Source organism: Eupeodes corollae, chromosome 3 (assembly GCF_945859685.1).
Source record: "Eupeodes corollae chromosome 3, idEupCoro1.1, whole genome shotgun sequence".
Classification (NCBI taxonomy): domain Eukaryota; kingdom Metazoa; phylum Arthropoda; class Insecta; order Diptera; family Syrphidae; genus Eupeodes; species Eupeodes corollae.
This window is the reverse complement of record NC_079149.1, coordinates 86,162,305-86,181,141: the sequence shown is the minus strand read 5'-3', so window position 1 is coordinate 86,181,141 and position 18,837 is coordinate 86,162,305. Positions and strand designations below refer to the sequence as shown.

Sequence of the window (18,837 nt, the reverse complement as noted above, 5' to 3'; positions counted from 1 at the left end):
TTCCTCGAATTGGAAGTCAAAAAAAGTAAGTAAAACAAAACTATTCAATAGAAAATCCAAAAGAAAAAACAACGTTCAACTGGAGACATCTAGCTAGGGACCGAGCTAGATGGAGAAGTTTGTTGGGTGAGGCCCTAGTTTACCCAGGACTGCAGCGCCACCTGAAGTAAGTAAGTAAATAACAACGTTCAATAATATTTTAGATGGACAAAAAATATATAACGCGAACGACAGAAAAACTTTTCGCAGTCAGACAAAGAAGCGAAAGTTGCCAAAACGAAAAGAAAATTGATATGATTTACATTTTCAGCTTTTCAATTCACGAACAAAAATCAAATATGACATTTGGTTGTGATAATAACTACTTAAACACAGCATTTTCTATGTTTATAGTTAAACCAGAGCTCTAAAGTTGGGTTTATATTTATTTATAAATAGACTAAACTCTGGACTTGCTTAGTAAAAACTTAGCAAGAGTTAAGAAAACATCTTTGAATATTTCCCAATGGGTTTACTAAAATAACGTAATGAATAAAGTAAATAGTGCAAAATTTTAAAAAACAGTATCCAAACATGTCCCAAAAGTGACAGTTCGTGAAAATAAACGAAACAAAAAGGAGTAAACGGACCTATTAATGTCTTATGGATTTAGCGAATTGCTAAAAGTTAAAGTAGATATTCCGTGTTTTTTGGTTTAGCAAATTGTTAAGAGCTTGTAAGATGTGCAATTTGTTGAAAATTAGGTGAATCATGTTTTAAGCTTATTTAATAACTAAGAAAAGAGATAGAGAGAGTGTACAACAAAGTCAAAACTGTCTCAGTTGTTAACATTTTTATTTATTTAATTAATACAAAAAGATAACATTAATTATTAAACTATATCTAAAGCTGTTCTCTGATAACCCAATAACGTTGCAGCTTCAGATAAATAAACTTAAACAATATTGCGATTCGTGGGATCTCAAAATCAACATTCTAAATATAATAATATAATTATGATTTTTAAACCTCAAAACCGTTCAGATAATAATGTACGAAATTGGACATTAGACGGCACCACTATTGAAGTTGTCAGCGAGTATAAATATCTTGGCTTTACTATCACTCATAATTTGTACATCAAAAATCATATTAAAGAGAAACTGGTACTAGCCAAATCAGCTATAAAGTCGATTTGGTCACAATTTTTTTTTTAAAGAAGATTCGTGAACCCTACATAGAAATTTAAGGTTTTTGAGGTTACCGTGAACAGTTGCTTTTGTTATTGGAATCAAGTTTATGGATACCAATTTCTAGAAGATATTTATAAAAGTTATTCAAAATACTTTTTCAAAAGAATCTTCCGGCTGCAGCGTAGAACGCCTAATTACCCCATATATGTCGAGTCCGGGCTACCGCAAATATGTGTTAATAAAGGCCAACGCATATAGTTATGCATAGACCTGATAGTAATCTTCACAAGCAAATCCTGCTTATATGACTCCATTTTGGATACTCCCCTTTTACAAATTGGCAAATGCAAACAACAAAGATGAATAAAGGAATACCTTTTACAACTTCATTTCGATGGTTGATGAGCAAATGTACAAAACTAATCTCGAAAGGGCTAGGGAATCACTTTCTAGAGCAACCTATAGCCGTCTTAATTTAACTACAGGCCACAGAGAATTGACTTAGATGCAATTTGTTCACTCTGCAACTCAAACTAAAACGAAGATGTTTACCATTTTTTAGTAACTTGTCCTATTTTACAAGAAATCCGTAGACTTTATTTATTTTTACTTTATTACATTTTTATTTGAGTCTTTTTTTTTTTAATTTTAGCTAAACTAAAAGCCCCAATATTCCATACCTTGAATTTCTTAGAGTTCGCCTTTTTCCGTTTTAACTAAACTTCAAGTCCATTTTCTCCGAAACCTTTCCACATTTTCGCCATCTTTTGTTTTTTAGTTTAAAAAAAAAAACTTGCATATTTTGAACAATCATTTAAAGTACCTAATTGTTAATTGTTTTCTTTTTTCATTGTAACACATATTTTTTGGTAACTATTCTTTCTCCTTTAAATTACTTGGCATTTTAACAAAACAACATTTAAAAAGTTGACCACACTTTTGTAATATTATTTTTATATGTTCTTTATTTTATATTCCATAATTGTATACTCTTTTTTCTCGATATAAATGTCCTGATAATATTCGGCAGACGGCTCTAATGCTATGCTTGTAAAGTATTATGAATCGCTTTTAATGAATACCGATTTATTTATCAATCTATCATAAAAAATAGCTAAGAAATGGCTTTGTCATTTTATTGAATCCTTTAAAATTTTGCGCTAATATATTTATCTAAAATCTAAACTTAAAACTATCATAATTTCAACTACAGATCAACTACAGTTAGCACCATAGGTCGATCTGATAAGGGGTAAATTTCTTTTTAAGCTGGCCTGATTCAGATTGAAACATAATCGACAAGGCTATAAAACAGGACTGCAAATACTCTCTGTGACCAGAGAGAGATGTAAGATATACAAAGAGAATCTTTTGAAAAAACTAAGACAAAATCTAAAAAAATCTACGTTGAATGCTTTCTTCTCTATCAATATGAAAGATTATTGCGTTGTTCAAAACTTAATACAAGCTATATCTTATGGACAAATAATTGCCAAGGATCAGATCATGGTAGCCCTCTTAAGGGGAAACGTAAGAAGCTGCGTTGAACAGATTATATCCTATTCTAGTGCATCTCGTAAATAGGAGTCAATACCTGGGAAGCGTACTTAAGATGGAACTGCACCAAATTGTTCTATAGGTCAAGAGTAACACAGGGATCTTGAAATTCCTTAAACCCACGTTTAACAAATCACAACATAGAGTTGGATTTGCTTACGATCGAATTAATATACTCCGTGACATAGAGGTTAGACTTAAAAAAAACTCCAAGATCTTAAAAACTATGAACGCGATGTATAGAGTGCTGCGATATTATTTAAACAATCAAACTAGAAGTGACATTTTAGTGAAAGTCATTGCCTGACATTTAATTTCGGTTTGCATGAATAACTTCTTTATTGGATTAGTAATTAGCTTTCGGATCGTTCAATAGAAGTAGTATTGGATGGATTCAAGCCTGAAAACCATACACTTTCTGGTGTGCCCCAGTGCTCTGTTCTATCTCCAATACTCTTTCTTATTTTTATTAGTGATCTCCTGTCTGCAAAATCTAATCCAATACATTGTTTCGCGGACGATCATACTCTTAGCTTTTTATATTCGTTTTTAGACTATCATCCCTCTTCTTCGGATGTGGAACTGCAAGGACAAAATATGAGAAGCTCATTCAATTCCGAGCTAAACACCATTGTTCAATGGGGATTAAAAAATACGTTGAATTTAATGCTTCGAAAATGCAATGCTGTCTTGTGGATGGAACTTGCACCAATGAGACTGAACACCTCGATATTCTCGGTATGTGTGTCACCAACCACCTCTTGTGGAATGATCACATACGCGACGTCTCCAAAAATTCCGCAAGGTATTTAAGTTTCCTTACCCAGTCCAAGAAATATTTCACCCCTTCTGATCTGGCTGTTATCTACAAGACTTACATACGTCCAAAGCTTGAGTATAACTCCCATCTCTGAGCTGGTGCTCCTGCAACTTACTTAAGCTTCTTGGATAGTTTTGAACGTAGAGCATTCAAATTGATAGTTGATAATATCATCATAAGTTCATTTACTTCGCTTGAACATCGTCGTAAGGTCTCTTGTCTGACCCTTTTTTACCGTTAGTTTAACGGCTTATTATGCTCTAGTGAAATAGCCGGTTGCATTCCTCCCATTAAACAGTTCAACCGTAATACTCGCGCTTCTAGGAATGCTCATCAGTATACCCTCGAGCCTAACTTCGGCCGTACTGTCAAGTACAGAGATTCGATCTTTAGCCGTACTACGCGAATGTGGAATGCCTTACCACACTCTGTCTTTCCTACTCATTGCAATATTCAGGAATTCAAAACCAATGTGCACCGACATCTCCTTTTAAACCCTCTCTCCTCTTCACAGGGCTCACATTGTGCCTCTGCATAATAAGGGTAGTAATATCCCCTTGAGTGTGTGCAAACAAAGTATAACTTGGAGTTGTAACCGATCGTTTATAGATTTTATGCTTGTGAAGATTTTCATATCATCGGCATAGATTAAAATGTTACTGTATCGAACACAAAGAGGTAAATCATTGATAGCTAAGATAAAGAGTAGAGGTCCTAAGTGACTACCCTGGGGAACTCCTGAATTGACAAAGAAAGGACTACAGAAAGAATTTCCAAATTTAACTTCATATGACCTATTTTGAAGACAAGATGAAATCCATGTGATAAACTGATAAAGAAACCCCATTGCTTTAAGCTTAAATTTGATGATATCATGAGAAAGTTGGCCAAAAGCTTTAGAATAGTCAGTGTAAATATGGTCGAGCTCTTGACCGAGTTCTTGGGTATTTGAACAATTATACTATTCTTGCAGTTAAAATAATAAAGGAAAGTTTAGAGATTGTTCCATAACTACTTATGTCAGACTTGCTACCTTTTTTTAAGACTGGTGGAATAAATGCCTTTTTCTTTCTTTATGTGAATTTACCAGAGCTTAGAGATAGTGTAAATATGCAAAGAAGAATAGATTCAAATATTGACTTAGAATTGGAGGGATTCCCTCTTAACTAGAAGAATAATTATCTTTCAGTAATGCAAGATTTTGTCCAACGTAATTTGAATATTATTAAAGGTAGTATAAGAAATTCTCATCTATTTTTACAGGAGTGTTAATGAAAGAAAGATTGTTAGAAGTTGTTAACAAACATGTTTCTAATTTCTGGAGTACTAACTAAGTTATCTCTATTACAAGTAAAAATTACTGTCATCATATTTCTGTTTTATATTACCAAATTTCCAAAAGCTGTTCGGGTCAAGCCTATAAGAGAACTTTCCATATCTATATGATACGCGGAATATAAATGACTAGAGAAAGATTTAAACTCTTTCAAAGAGGGTAACATTCACTTCATGATCTTCAACTGACATGTTTTTATAAGATGTTTTCAAGCCTTGCTTCCCTTATTTTTATGCATTTAAAGCTCTTTCGTATACCATATGGATGACGAAATTGGAATATTTGGATATTTTAAGAGGAACGATAACATGTCGGATTCCAATAAATTGTAGAAGTAAGAAACTTTAACTTTAACGTCATTTCAAATTAGTATATTCTCAATACCACAAGTAGACCGTTGTTCAAAAAGATGCTTACAAATAGCTTTTTAAAAGTCCATAGAATATGAACAGTCATACGATTTTAAAAATTTTTAGTAAATAACCGTCCAAGTTAAGAAAAACGTCAAGTAACGGATTGTATCTATCTATATTCCATATAGCAGAGTTTGATTGAACTACTTTCATAATCTTGGAACTCTCGAGAAAATCGTTAGCTTTTTTATAATATAATTATGGTGATCAGTAAACGTTAATTTTAAGTCCTGGATACCAAGGTCAGAAAACCTCTATTTAAACGTGACCAATTTAACATTTAGTCATAATTTATGATAAAGGATGATTTTTTAGCTATTATCTTTTTGGCAACACTGGTTTAAACAGCTAACGCACGTTTCGTGTTGTTTTTTTACAGTCAAACATCTTCAGTTTGGTCTATAGTAGGCAACGGCTTAGTCACTGATAAAGCTTCGGTTCCCATCGATCACCGAAATCAAGCATCAGTGAGCGTGGTTAGTAGAAAGATGGGGGAGCGTCTCGAAACCTACCGCGTGCTGTTGTCATGTGTTCTTTCTTTCTGTTGTTCTTTCTCTTCTGTCCTTCTGTCTTGTAATAATGTCTTGTGTTGTTATCACCTTACATAGCCTTAGTTGCTCAAGGTGCTGTGTTCTCTACTCTGCACATTTATGTGCAGAGTAGTGTGAAATGTAATGTAATGGTCTATAGTTTAACCACGAGTCGTCTTACAAACGAAAAACGCTTGCAAATTATTGAATTTTAATGTCAAAATGCGTGATCTGTTAAAAAAAGTTCAGAATCCAATTTTCTACCGAAAAATTGTGTGTCTCATCTCATTTTAGGCTCAATGGTTTGGTAAATAAGCAGAATTGTCGATTTTGGAGTAAATATCAGCCAGAAGCATTGCAAGAGTTACCAACGCATCCGGAAAAAGTCACAGTTTGGTGCGGTTTATGGGCTGGTGGCCGTAATCCCTTCATTGTACCGTACTTCTTCAAATATGATGGGAATCGAACCGTAACTATGAATGGTGAGCGCTGCCGTAAATTGATATCCAACTTTTTTGTTTCCTCAAAATGCAAGAGCTTGACTTGCATAGCATGTGGTTTCAACAAGACGGCACCACATGCTATACAGCACGCGGAACAATTGACTTATTGAGAGGCGAGTTCGGTAAACATTTTATTTCACGTTCGGGACCGGTCAATTGGCCGCCTAGATCGTGCAATTTAACGCCTTTAAACTATTTTTTGTGGGCTATGTTAAAGCTCATGTCTATACTGACAAGCCCGCTTCAATTGACGCATTGGAAGACAGCATTGAAGGATTTATTCGTGAGATATCTCCCTTAAAAAATGTTTATTTGATTATAAAATATTACTAAAAATGTGAATAAAAGATAAAACTAAAAAAAACAATATCGCAAGTATTTTTGATCAACTTTTGTATGGGCTCGCAATACTGTGATATCGATTCAAATTAAGATTTGATGCATTTTTCTGAATTGTATGTGTTCTTTTTTTTAAACTTTCTTAAAGCTTTTAAAAAATCATCCTATGTTACCTTTGCATTCAAAACACAGTGTCTTATATTTTTAAGTTATTAAAATCAAACAATTTTTATTGTAGGTAACTCTTTAAAATCCTTGATGAAGTTAATACTTTAACATCGTCTGCATAGTTGATGAAACCAATACTTGGCTATAAGGAAAGTCATAATGATCCAACGTTGTTATTGTGGACCTAAAACGTAACGCATGTGACGTGACGAAGATGAAATTTCTTAATCGTTTATTTTCTTTTTTTGTTGTATTTTTATCGTTCTCTTGGAAATTTATGACAAACTTACTCTCCATTTATCTCTAAGCCCTTTCTTCCTACTACAAAACTACAACTGCTACCTGTTTTCAAACCACGCATTGTTGGAGATCATCATTATAATATAGGAACAGGTCATTGTCAAATAACCAAACATAAGATATGTTCATGAATTCTGTGTATAGAATAGATAGCTACTATATTATGATCATGATGTCAATATTTTCTTCTTTGTTTTTATTATTTTGGAAACGTTCCTCCAGGAGTTAAAAACATTATGAGTATTTAGTTTGGGAAGCCAGAAGTACTTTATAAGATTCTTAGATGAGATTATTTTGGTTATGTGTTTTTGTTTATCTCGAGTTTGGTGTGGGAACGTGATAAAGTGGGAATAAATAATGGAATTGACTAAAACGGTCTAACCTTGGAATATTTACTTATATTTTAAATGTGTATTGGTGAAGAAAAATGTTTTTGTCACAAATTTGTCTGTCTGTTTGTCTGAATGTTTATCGTCGAATCAAATTTGTCGTGAATCCATCATTGCAAACATTCAAAAACAATGTGTCACTTGAAAATGTTTGTAGATTATGTTTGTTTTGCTTGTGTTAGAAACCTTGACCATTTAAGGTTGTTTATCAGGATATTTTGTCTTTTGATGGCCAACAAATAGTTTTGATTTGACATGTTTTCCATTTGTAGCCATCGAAATCAAAAAATTGGCAATTTGATAGTTTATGTCGTAAAATTATCGGGTTTTCCAAGAGGGACTTAACAACTTTGAATTTAATTTTTGAACGCACCTTTTCACTTATCATCAAATTGTCAGAGTCAATATTCAGAAAACTCAACATTTTCATCATGAATAACAAACGTGTTTAATTATAAAAAAACGTTTGTAAAAATAAAATTCAGAGTCAGTGACCCCAACTTTAAGAGCGTTAACTTCAATTGTTGGCTGTAAGTCTCGTTTTAGTAGTTAAGCAATGAAAAGTTTAGGGTAAAAATTGTATCCAACATATTTCTTTTGTGATATTGTTATGTCAGTGAGACAAAGGGTTGATCGAAGTTTCGGTAATATAGCTGCCGTTCGAGCGTCTGTAGAAAACGATCGAGACCAGTCAATTCCTTTGAACTTTGAGTAGGGATCTTATTTTATGCCCATACACAAATACAATTATCCGTTTTTAGCTGAGCGCAGAATTCTTGTAATCTTAATTTGTTAGATGATTAGGAAGACGAAGAAGAGCGTCTGTGTGACGTTCCTTGGATAAGTATAAAAAGCAATTTTTTCTTGAAGAAATGGAGAGTTTATTGTGCCTTCTAAAAGCTATTATAGAAACAGAATATCAGCGACTTTGGGCCGTTTTTGGAGTGTTTTCAGAATAATAAGTTTTGAGCGATGTTCATTAGATGGTAAGTATAGATTGTCATCCCAAGGAATACCGCGGAGTGCAAATCGAAGAAGTCTGCGTTTTACGGATTTAATTCTTTGAGAGTGAGAGTTTTGACCAGCCTTGACTAGCGTATGTTCAAGTAGAGGTCTAACAAAAGTGGTTTATCATTTTTTCGACTAGCGTTTAATGAAACGAAGGGATGAGTTGGTCTCGTTAATAAAATAATGAAAAAAAGCTCGAAAATTTAACTGGGTGCCGCTAATTTTGGAGTAAGACAGAACCAGATATATTACATATAACCTATTTTATTTGTATGTCATCAGCGTAAATGGAGACATTTTAAATTATCAATGACACCAATAGTTTTAGACAAAGACCAAAGGACCCAGGAGGCTCTCTTGAGGTATCTTAACTCTATAATAAAAATGGGTGGAAAATCAAGTTAAGTTAAAGATAAATAATTTCACAATCACAACTGATTTTAACAAAAGCTTTACTAAAGCCTGTAGTGAAACGTCCACTTGATTCTATTTCTCTATTTTTTTTAGACTTAGGCTCAAATTCAGTTGTAGTCGATCTATCTTTTTAAAGGCTTTTTAATCGTGCAAAAAAAAGACTAGACATCACCTAGACTAGGACTCCTATAAGGAATCCCTAAAAAAGTATAAACAAGAAGTGGGTACAGCCAAAAGATCCTCATGGAGATCCTTCTGTAGCTCAATAGAAGAATCCTCGGAGGCATCAAGGATAAGGAAGATTCTCTCTACAAATCCAAGTATGCCTAGTTGTCTTAAAAACTCGGATGGTATATGAACTAAATCTTGCGAAGAAACGCTAAACCTGCTACTAGACACCAGATAGCTCCAAATACGTTAATACAACAAACAGTTCCATTAACATGGGCTCTGAATATTTTCGAGCATTATAAATCTCCAGGTCCAGATCAAATCGTACCAGCTGAGCTTCAACTTAAGACCTTTTAGCCTATCATCATTCATTCTCAAAACTCTGGAACGATTGATTAATATCCATGTACGTAATAGCATTGATAAGAGACTATCGATGTCTCAGCATGCTTACTGCAAAGGGAAATCTGTAGAAAGAGCCTTGCACACTCTGGTAAGAACTATCGAATGCTCCCTAGAGCAAAAGGAATATACCATGGTGGCCTTCCTGGATATTGAGGGCGCTTTCACCAACGTTGACACATCCGCGACCACTTCTTAACTTAACGAACAACTAATATCCCTTGAGAAGGAAGGCTACAGAGTGGTTGCATATGCCGATGATGTTACCATCGCCGTCACAGGAGAACATCCTAATACACTGAGAGACCTCCTCCAAAACGCACTCAATAGCATTAATCCTCAAAAAACAGATCTCGTCCTTTTTACACGGAAATACAAGACCCCAGTAATTGCACCTCCTTCAATAAAAGGTGTACCACTAATATTTACCAATGAAGTCAAATATCAGACGCACAGATACTGAACCACACTTTTCGGTGACCTTGCATGGAACGGTATGGGGTTTACCGATCTTGTTACCCCAGTAACCACGGCGAACTGAAACAACAGACAATTTAGCCAAGTTGATGGCACCACTAATGGCGGTGGCAACTTCCTTGCTGCACTTAACTCCCAAACCAATGTGACCTTTGTTGTCACCGATAGCGACGAAGGCCTTCAAATGGGTACGTTGACCAGCACGAGTTTGTTTCTGGATAGGCATGATCTTCAAAACTTCATCTTTAAGGGCGGAGCCCAAGAAGAAATCGATGATCTCGAACTCTTTGATTGGCAACGAGTAGAGGTAGATCTCTTCGAGGCTGTGAATTTTATCATCACGAACCAAACGTAACAATTTGGTGACTCGAATGACCTCTGCCGCAACCACGACCACGACCGCGTCCACGGCCACCACCACCACGAAAACCAAATCCTCCACGGAATCCACCACGGGCTGAAGCTGCGTCTGCCATTCTGTTATTAAGTTATATCGGTGGAAGGTAAAAACCGAAAGGTAAGTACTTACGTACGGGGTTGTAGTATGGTGGACTGCACTGGAGAAAGTCACATACTACGACAAACTCAGCAGTGTCCAACGCACTGCATGTCTCTGCATGTGGGGCACTCTCATCATTTTGAACCTCTTTGGTTCTATACCAAAGTACATAGACTACACTATTCCAATTTGAAAAAAACTTCCAGGTATCCATTCCATCCAGAGATGAATGGGAAGACAAAAAACTCCTGGATGACAAAAGCATTCATTTTCATACAGATGGATCCAAGACAAATGAGTAGTTGGTAGTTGTGTGTACTCAGAAAAGCTTAATTTAAGCATCTCATTCCGCCTGCCTTATCATTGTAGCGTCTTCCAAGCGGAAATTTAGCGATCAAAGAGGTTCTCTCCGGGCTAAGAGAAAACGTGATATCAACTCCTGATGTACGCATCTTCTCTGACAGTCAGGCTGCTATCAAATCCCTTGACGATGTCTCAACCAAGTGTCAAACGGCCCTCGATTGTCGATCATCTCTTATGGATATGGCGCAGCAATTTAACATTCAACTCTGTAGGGTGCCGGACCACAGAGACATCACAGGAATTTGTAGAACCGATGAACTCGCTAAAAAATCGAACTATCATACCTATTTCACCTGAAAGGGAGAAGATAGGTATACTGATAGCTGCATGTAAACTTCTGCTAAAAGAAACAGCTTTTGCGATAGCAAACTCTAGGTGGCACAATTTACCAACATGCGCAACCACAAAACTTATATGGCCTTCACTAGACCTAAAGCGCTCTAACGACTTCTTATTTCAAAGCAGACTTCATATTAGCTCTCTAATAGGTGTCTTTACGGACACTATCTTATAAACAGACACGCAATACGACTTAGTGTAGCTTCAAATGACTTCTGCAGGGACTGTATGGACCAGAAAGAAGAGGAAACAATCTCTCATCTCCTCTGCACTTGCCCTGCTTTTCCACAAATACGCAAACTTTATTTTGGAGAATATTCTTTTGATAATCCCACTGAGCTAAAACGGATATCAAATACCTCCTTCGCTTTATAAAAAGCTCAAAATGGTTCGACTAGTGGGAAGTAACTCTCTAGATTCATGTGGTATCACAATGGGCCTTTTCTTTTGGCCTAAGTCTGTGGATTCTGAATCCGCAGCCACTTTAACCTAACCTAACCTGATCTATTTATAATAATAGGTCTACAATGAAAATAGAAAGTGTCGTAGACAATGCTTTAGAAGAGTTTGGGAATTGAAGAAAGTTTGGGATTCTAGTCAAAAATCTTTTCAATGAAAATAAAATATTACGTTATACATTATATTCTTCACAATGCTTCTATTATCGTTAATTTCCTACTGTAAAAGATTTGATACTTTTCTAAAAAGACGTCCCTTTTAAGTCATTATTAGGGAAATATATATGTATATAAATTATATAAGATGCAGGGTCTTATAGACAAATTTATCGGCCACCCAGAGGGCCTTGTACATCATCTTTAATTTAAAAAAGGGGGTTGTTGGTAGGTTTAGTTAGTTAGTTAATCCTAAAATTCAAGAAAGAAGGTTTTATTAAGTTGCAATTAACTTTTGGCTTGTGCATTTCTTATCTTAATTTGAAAATAATTACATTTTATTTTTTGAACATATCAGCTTTTATTTTTAATCTAAAGTTTTAATATATTTTATCCTAATTTAATAAAAAACACATATGTAAATTATTTCATAAAATTGTAAGATTCTAAGACTGTTTTCTTTTAGTCTGTACTGTTAACATTCTTGCCAATGTACAAAAAGCTTTAAAAGCCAAACAGCCACAGGGCTTTTTACTAAGCCTGTGGGTAGTTTAAATAAGTTTTGCTATAACCTTTATGTTAAGAGGCTTTTTTTTTAAATGTCATCAATATTTTATTGAATTGAGTGAAATGCAACAGTTTACTATGAATCGTGTTTCGTTTAAAAGCGTCTTAAAATTCTTAATATGTAGGAATGAGAGTTAATAAGGCGAAAGTGTCTTTGTTTTGTCCTTGATGCACATACATATTATATTACTTAAAAATAGTCTAAGGGCTTGTTTCTTTTCAGAAGTATTCACATTGTACGAGTTCTTTGTCCTAACAGGTGAATAAAACTCCAATTAAGTTCTTGAAGCTTTTATTTTTTTGTTTTAATCCTGGTATGAAATTTGACACAAACAATATAATAGAAGTTTTAACTTAAATTTAATAATTCACACTCGTATACCAAGGTAGGTTTTTAGTAGGAAAAAAGACTTAATTGGTGTCAAGGGTAAATATAACGTTAGGTTTGGACCATTTCCCGTATAAATGTCGGTATTTAACTAACGAGCCTGGGACGAAACATTACAAAACTATGTCATCATTCAGTTCTTGATTATTCCCAGCTGCTGCCGACTATTGCTTTATACTTTCTTCTTTAGCTCTACATGGTGTGGCCTGCGCGATGAGTACGGCGGAATTTTGTCGACACAAATAAGGCAAATTAATTTAGTTTTAATTTAACTGAAAACATTTCGACATCGCATTGCCGGCCGTGCGTCGTCGGTCGTTGTCGTCATTAGGTCATCATGTAATTTCCGTTTTGAACATTGATTGAACTATTGGGAATTCATATTTTTTAAAATGATTACTTAAGTATAAAGGGCAAAGTTATCATCAGTAGAGGTCTAGATATAAAATAAGTATATTTTCTAATGTAAATTGTACATTGTTCATTTTAATTCTGTAGTCGGAGTATTTATTTTAGTGGTAATTCCTCCTGTAAACAAAATGGAAAATAACACAAGATTATACTTAACCAAAATTACTAAGGATCTTTTAATTCACCTTCCTTCGCTTACCTAGGTTCTACTTACTTTAAAAATTGTTTGGCTTCAAACACATTCTAAAAACACTTTATGGTGATACTAAAGGAATATTAGCAAATGTTCTAAGGTAATAAAGGTTGTGTTTAGTGTTAGAAGAATTTCAATGTTATTACATGAATATGCCCAACAACTCTGGTCGAATCAGGAGTATACTTACTTCTGTGGTTTTGTTGTGTTTTTGAAAAGCCTCAAAACATAAAAATAATATAATTTTATCTTATCTTCTTCTCTGGTGTAATGAATGAATATTTTATTAAATTTATGTGTAGGCAATGTTTTTATAATGTAAAAATTATATCGAGTTTGACTTTAAGAAATGTAATGAAGCAATCCGCTTTTTTGACAGCCCACCACCTTTCAAAAAAATCAAATCATCCAAGTCTAAGTCCCATACGAAGATAACGACAACGCCGAAGACATTGACTGCAAATCCGCCGGTGGACGAAATATTGGAATACTCGAGGAAGGGGCCCAACAAGCAGACGAATATGCTTACAGCCCTGAAAATCATTTTAATTTTATGGACGGACGATTTTTTGAGGACGGCTCCAATATCCCTCAAGAAACTATAGTGCACAAGTGCATTCAGTTGAGGAAGTACGATTTGAAGAGGACTGTATACATGATGCAGCAAGCAGTTTCCAGTATCACAGAAGACCTGCAAACGCGACAACAAAACTTACAGACATGTTCACAAAGGGTAAGTTATTTTTGAATTCATTGTATTGGAAGGTAACATTTTTTTTAATACATGAACAATTTATGCTTACAGGATTTTTGCAAAAGCCTCTAAAGAACCGGATATTGCACGATGTATACGGACGAAGAGCTGACTGTGAACCACTGCGATTGGATACTACAAAATTACGAGCTGCTCTTAACGGAAGCGGAAGTGAACACGATGACCACATCCACATCGTCCATGATTGTGCCTACAGCAACAGCAGTTATAGATGTGCTTTCCGAACTTGCATTGCAGAACACACTACAAGACGATACTCTCGGAGGATTGTTCTCGCAAAAAACACCCAACATTCACAAGGAGGAAAGGGCGACAAAATCATCCAATTACTATAATCATCGATCACGGCCAACATCACCAGTGAGGCACATCTTCTCCACATCATTGTGGTTAGGTTCTAAATATACATTTTATGACTGTAATTCTGTAGTAGTTAAAAATTGTCTGCGAATAGTCAATAATAAAAATTCAATGAAATGACTATTTCAGATTTCAATTTTTATTATAAAAACATTCAAGCAAATTATTTAATATTTAATGCACCATAAGGAAATATTGAAGAATATTACTATACAGTTAGTGAATCAGTAATACATTTAAATAACTTGTTAAAATTTCAATTTTCTTCCAATTTAAAAAATATCAAAAAAAACGTTTTAGATTTAGGAATTCCTTATTTATATTACCTCCGCCTAATGCGGGAAAAAATGTTTCATTGATCCTTTTATACATTATTTTATTAATTTCTGACAGATGGGCAAAAATGATACTTGGTGGTGAGATGGTGAATGCTCAGGTAAAATACATGCCTGATGCTGTAACGTAACATAAGTTAGATAAAAGGTTAGGTTATAGTGGCTGTCCAAGATGGAAACGGACACACTTAGGCCAGTTTAATGGCCCATTGTGATACCACATGAAGGCTGCCTTCTAAGCTCAATGGAACCAGCTTGAGTCCCTTACGAAACGTGAGAGGCTGATTATACCGATATAATTTAGATCGTTTAGATCGTTAAAAAAGAATTCTCCTAGGTAATTCTTGCGTTTTCGAGCAAGAGCAGGGCATGTGCAGAGATGATGAAGAACCGTTTCTTCCTCTTCCTCGTCCATACAGCTACTACAAAAGTCATTTGAGTATACACCTAGTCTCGTGGCGTGCTTTCCTATTAGACAGTGTCCAGTTATGACAGATATTATCGGGCTTATATGCGATCTGCTTAGAGAGAGTAAGCACCTTGAACGTTTTAAATCCAGTGTTGGCCGGATGTTTTTTGTGACTTGACACGTGGTGATGTTGTTCCACCTGGTGCTTGCCCTCCTCACAGCGTCTTGCATTAGCAACAGTTTACAAGTAGAGATTGGTATGCCAGTACTTGCCAAACGTGGTAGAATGGGCTGTACTGTACCGTTCCTGGCGAGTTTATCTGCCTTACAGTTACCTGGAATGTCTCTATAGCCCGCCACCCAGCAAAGGTGAATATTAAACTGTTGCGTCATCTCCATTAGAGATGATCGACAGTTATGGACTGTTATAGAGTTTGTAGAGACAGAGTCCAGAGATTTGATAGCGGCCTGGCTGTCGGTGAAAATATGGATATCAGATGTTGTATCACGTTTTCTTTGAGCCAAGATAAGACTTCTTTTATCGCCAAAAGTTCCACCTGGAACACACTACAATGATTGGGAAGGCGGAATAAGAGACTTAATTTCAGTCGTTCAGAGTACATACCTCAACCAACCCCTTCTTTTGTTTTTGACCCATCTGTGTAAAAATGGATTGACTCATCCTCCAAAAATGTCCTATCCTCCCAAAAACATCTGGTAGGTATAGAAATCTGAAAGTTTCTGTCGAATTGTAGTTGGGGGATGGTTTAGTCTGTGTGCTTTGAAATTGATTCTAAGTAGCTTAGAATTACGGAGTGGCCAATATTGTTGTTAGTCCACTGCGACGAAGCATTGAGGCGAATAGCAGAGCTTGCAGCTATTTGTTTGCTAAATATGTCAAGGGTTGTGAGGTAGAGCAAGGTGTCTAGTGCCGCAGATGTGGTCGTGAGAAGCGATCGGCTTATACATAGGCTAGCTGAACGTTGGACTTTATTTAATTTATCCCGGTTTATACATTTTTCTAAAGCAGTCCAGCATACTGCCACACCGTACGTTAAAATCGATCTGATTACCGATGTGTATAGCCAATGCGTGACTCTGGGTTGTAAGCCCAATTTTTTTACCAATAGCTTTTTTGCAAGAAAAGAGAGCTACAGTAGCTTTTTTGACTCATTCCTGTACGTTGCGTTTCCAATTTTGTTTTTTTTGTCTAAGACATTACCCAGGTATTTAGCCTCGTCTGAGAATTTTAATTGGATTCCTTTAATATAAGGAGGGTTGACAAATGGATTTTTGTATCTCCTCCAAAATAAGACCAGATCGGTTTTGTGTGGGTTAACACCCAGTCCACACCGATCAGCCCAAAGTATTAGTCTGTCTAAGGCATTTTGTAAGCGTTCTTTTAAGATGCTAAGATGCTTTCCTGAAACTTCTATAACAACGTCGTTCGCATAGGCTATCACTCTGAAACCTTCCGCATCCAGACTATTTAGGATTTCATTTACCACTAGGTTCCAGAAGAGAGGGGTTAGAACACCACCTTGTGGTGTCCCTCTACTAACGAATCATCTACTAGAAGAGTTGCCCACTTTTGAAGTAATTATTCTGCAGGAAAGCATTAAATGAATTACCTCCCGAAGCGAACTCTCTACATTTAGAGATGTCAGTGCAGATGTGATTGCAGATGTGTCCACATTGTTTAAAGGCACCTTCGATGTCAGGGAAAGCAACCAACTCTGAACTGAACATAATAAGTAACATAATAAGTTATGACTTTATGTTCTTCACGTTTGAATAGAGAATTTAGTTTTTCTGACTTGGTGTCCTCTCAACATTAACTTTTACTGATCAATTCTATAATTATATTATAAGTGCGTTTTTTGGTATTCCATATATAGTACAGTGAAAAATTGCCAAAAAACGATCAGCAGTAGGCAAATTTGGTATTTAAAAATAGGCTGGGATGCGACCCACACTGATAACTTCCCATCCCGTCTGTCGATTTGTCTTGCTTAAAAGTTTGTCTATATGTACTAGTATCAATTTTACCAAATTTGCGTACTATTTTTTATGAAAAAACGATCTTTTGGATTTTTATATAAAAGTTACTGAATATCGAATACAATATTTTCTGTGAAATAAAATAAGTTTTAAGCCAATATTTTGAATTTTTGAAAAGCTATTTGATTTGAAAGTAAATTTTTACCAAGTTTTAGCATTTTTTTAGAGTTTTATTTTTTGTAAATAAACTGTCAATTCGATTTTTTTTTAAATTTGTCCTAATGTTGAAAACAATATTTCCTATAAGATAAAATTAGTTTGAAACTATTATCTCAAATTTTTGAAAAGAAATTTGAGTCGAAAATCAGTTTTTAATAACTTTTGTTAATTTTTTTTCGCGGTTTTTAATTTTTTTGTAAAAAAAACTGTGAATTCGATTTTTTTTTAAATTTTACTGAATATTGACAACAACATTTTTTGAAAGATAAGAGCAAATTAAAGCCAATATCTCAAAGTTTTGAAAAGATATTTGAGTCGAAAATAAATTTTTACCAACTTTTATTAATTTTTTTTTTAGTTTTTTATTTTTTGTAAAAAAAACTGTCAATTCGATTCTTCTCAACATTTTTCAGAATGTTGAAAACAATATTTTTTATAAGATAAAATTAGTTTGAGTAATTTTTTTTTAGATTTTTATTTTTTATGAAAAAAACTGCAAATTCGAATTTTCTCAAAATTTTATCAGATAACAAAAACATTATTCTTCGTTGTACAAAATCGTTTTTGAGATGAAATCATATTTAAGTCGTAAAATTTTGAAGGTGACAATTTTTTTTCAGTTTTTTTGATTTATAAAAAAACCGTTGAATGGATTTGTTTCAAAAAATATATTTCTTTGATATCATGTTACAGTAAATTCTATAAAATTTAATTCAAGTCTCTAGCGTTTTTGGTTCGTGAGATATTTGAGGTTAACCAAAATGTTTACCTTTTTTTCAAACTGCTATGGTAAAAAAACCACCCACTCAATTTTCTTGAGAGCCCTTTCTGCATCTTTCTGCCTTATTATCTGTATAACAAAATTTATTTGAAGTCAATATCTCTTCTGGTTCTTGCGCAATGGACGACGAAAAAAACGTCGCGAAAGTACGGACGTACAGACGTACGGACGTACACACGCACACACAGACATCTTTCTAAAAATCTTTTATTTCGACTCTAGGGACCTTGAAACGTAGAGAAATGTCAAAATTTTCAATTTGACAATTTGGACCCATTACAATAACTTCATATGGGAAGTTAAAAATTTGTACAACTGAAAGAAGATCTGTCAAAATAATAATAAAAAAAACACACACACAAATAGAAGAAAGTTTTGTAAAAGAAAAAAAAGTTAAAAAAAACTAACTAAATTAACATAATCGACAATTTTCAAGAAGAAATGTTAAGAAAAGATCTGAAAATTGAGATTCTATAAAAAAAAAAGTTAATTTAACAATTGCTTCAAGGAGGGGGTTCGTTCGTAGACTGCTACATTAACATGTGGTGTTGAAGCGAGCTTAAAGCTAGCCTCAATTCTTTATA

General features: G+C 34.6%; 1 pseudogene; it reads right to left on the bottom strand.

Moving 5' to 3' along the window:
- Positions 1–9,940: 9,940 nt before the first annotated feature.
- Positions 9,941–10,492, bottom strand: LOC129950664 (40S ribosomal protein S2-like; annotated as a pseudogene).
- Between the last annotated feature and the right edge of the window lie 8,345 nt (positions 10,493–18,837).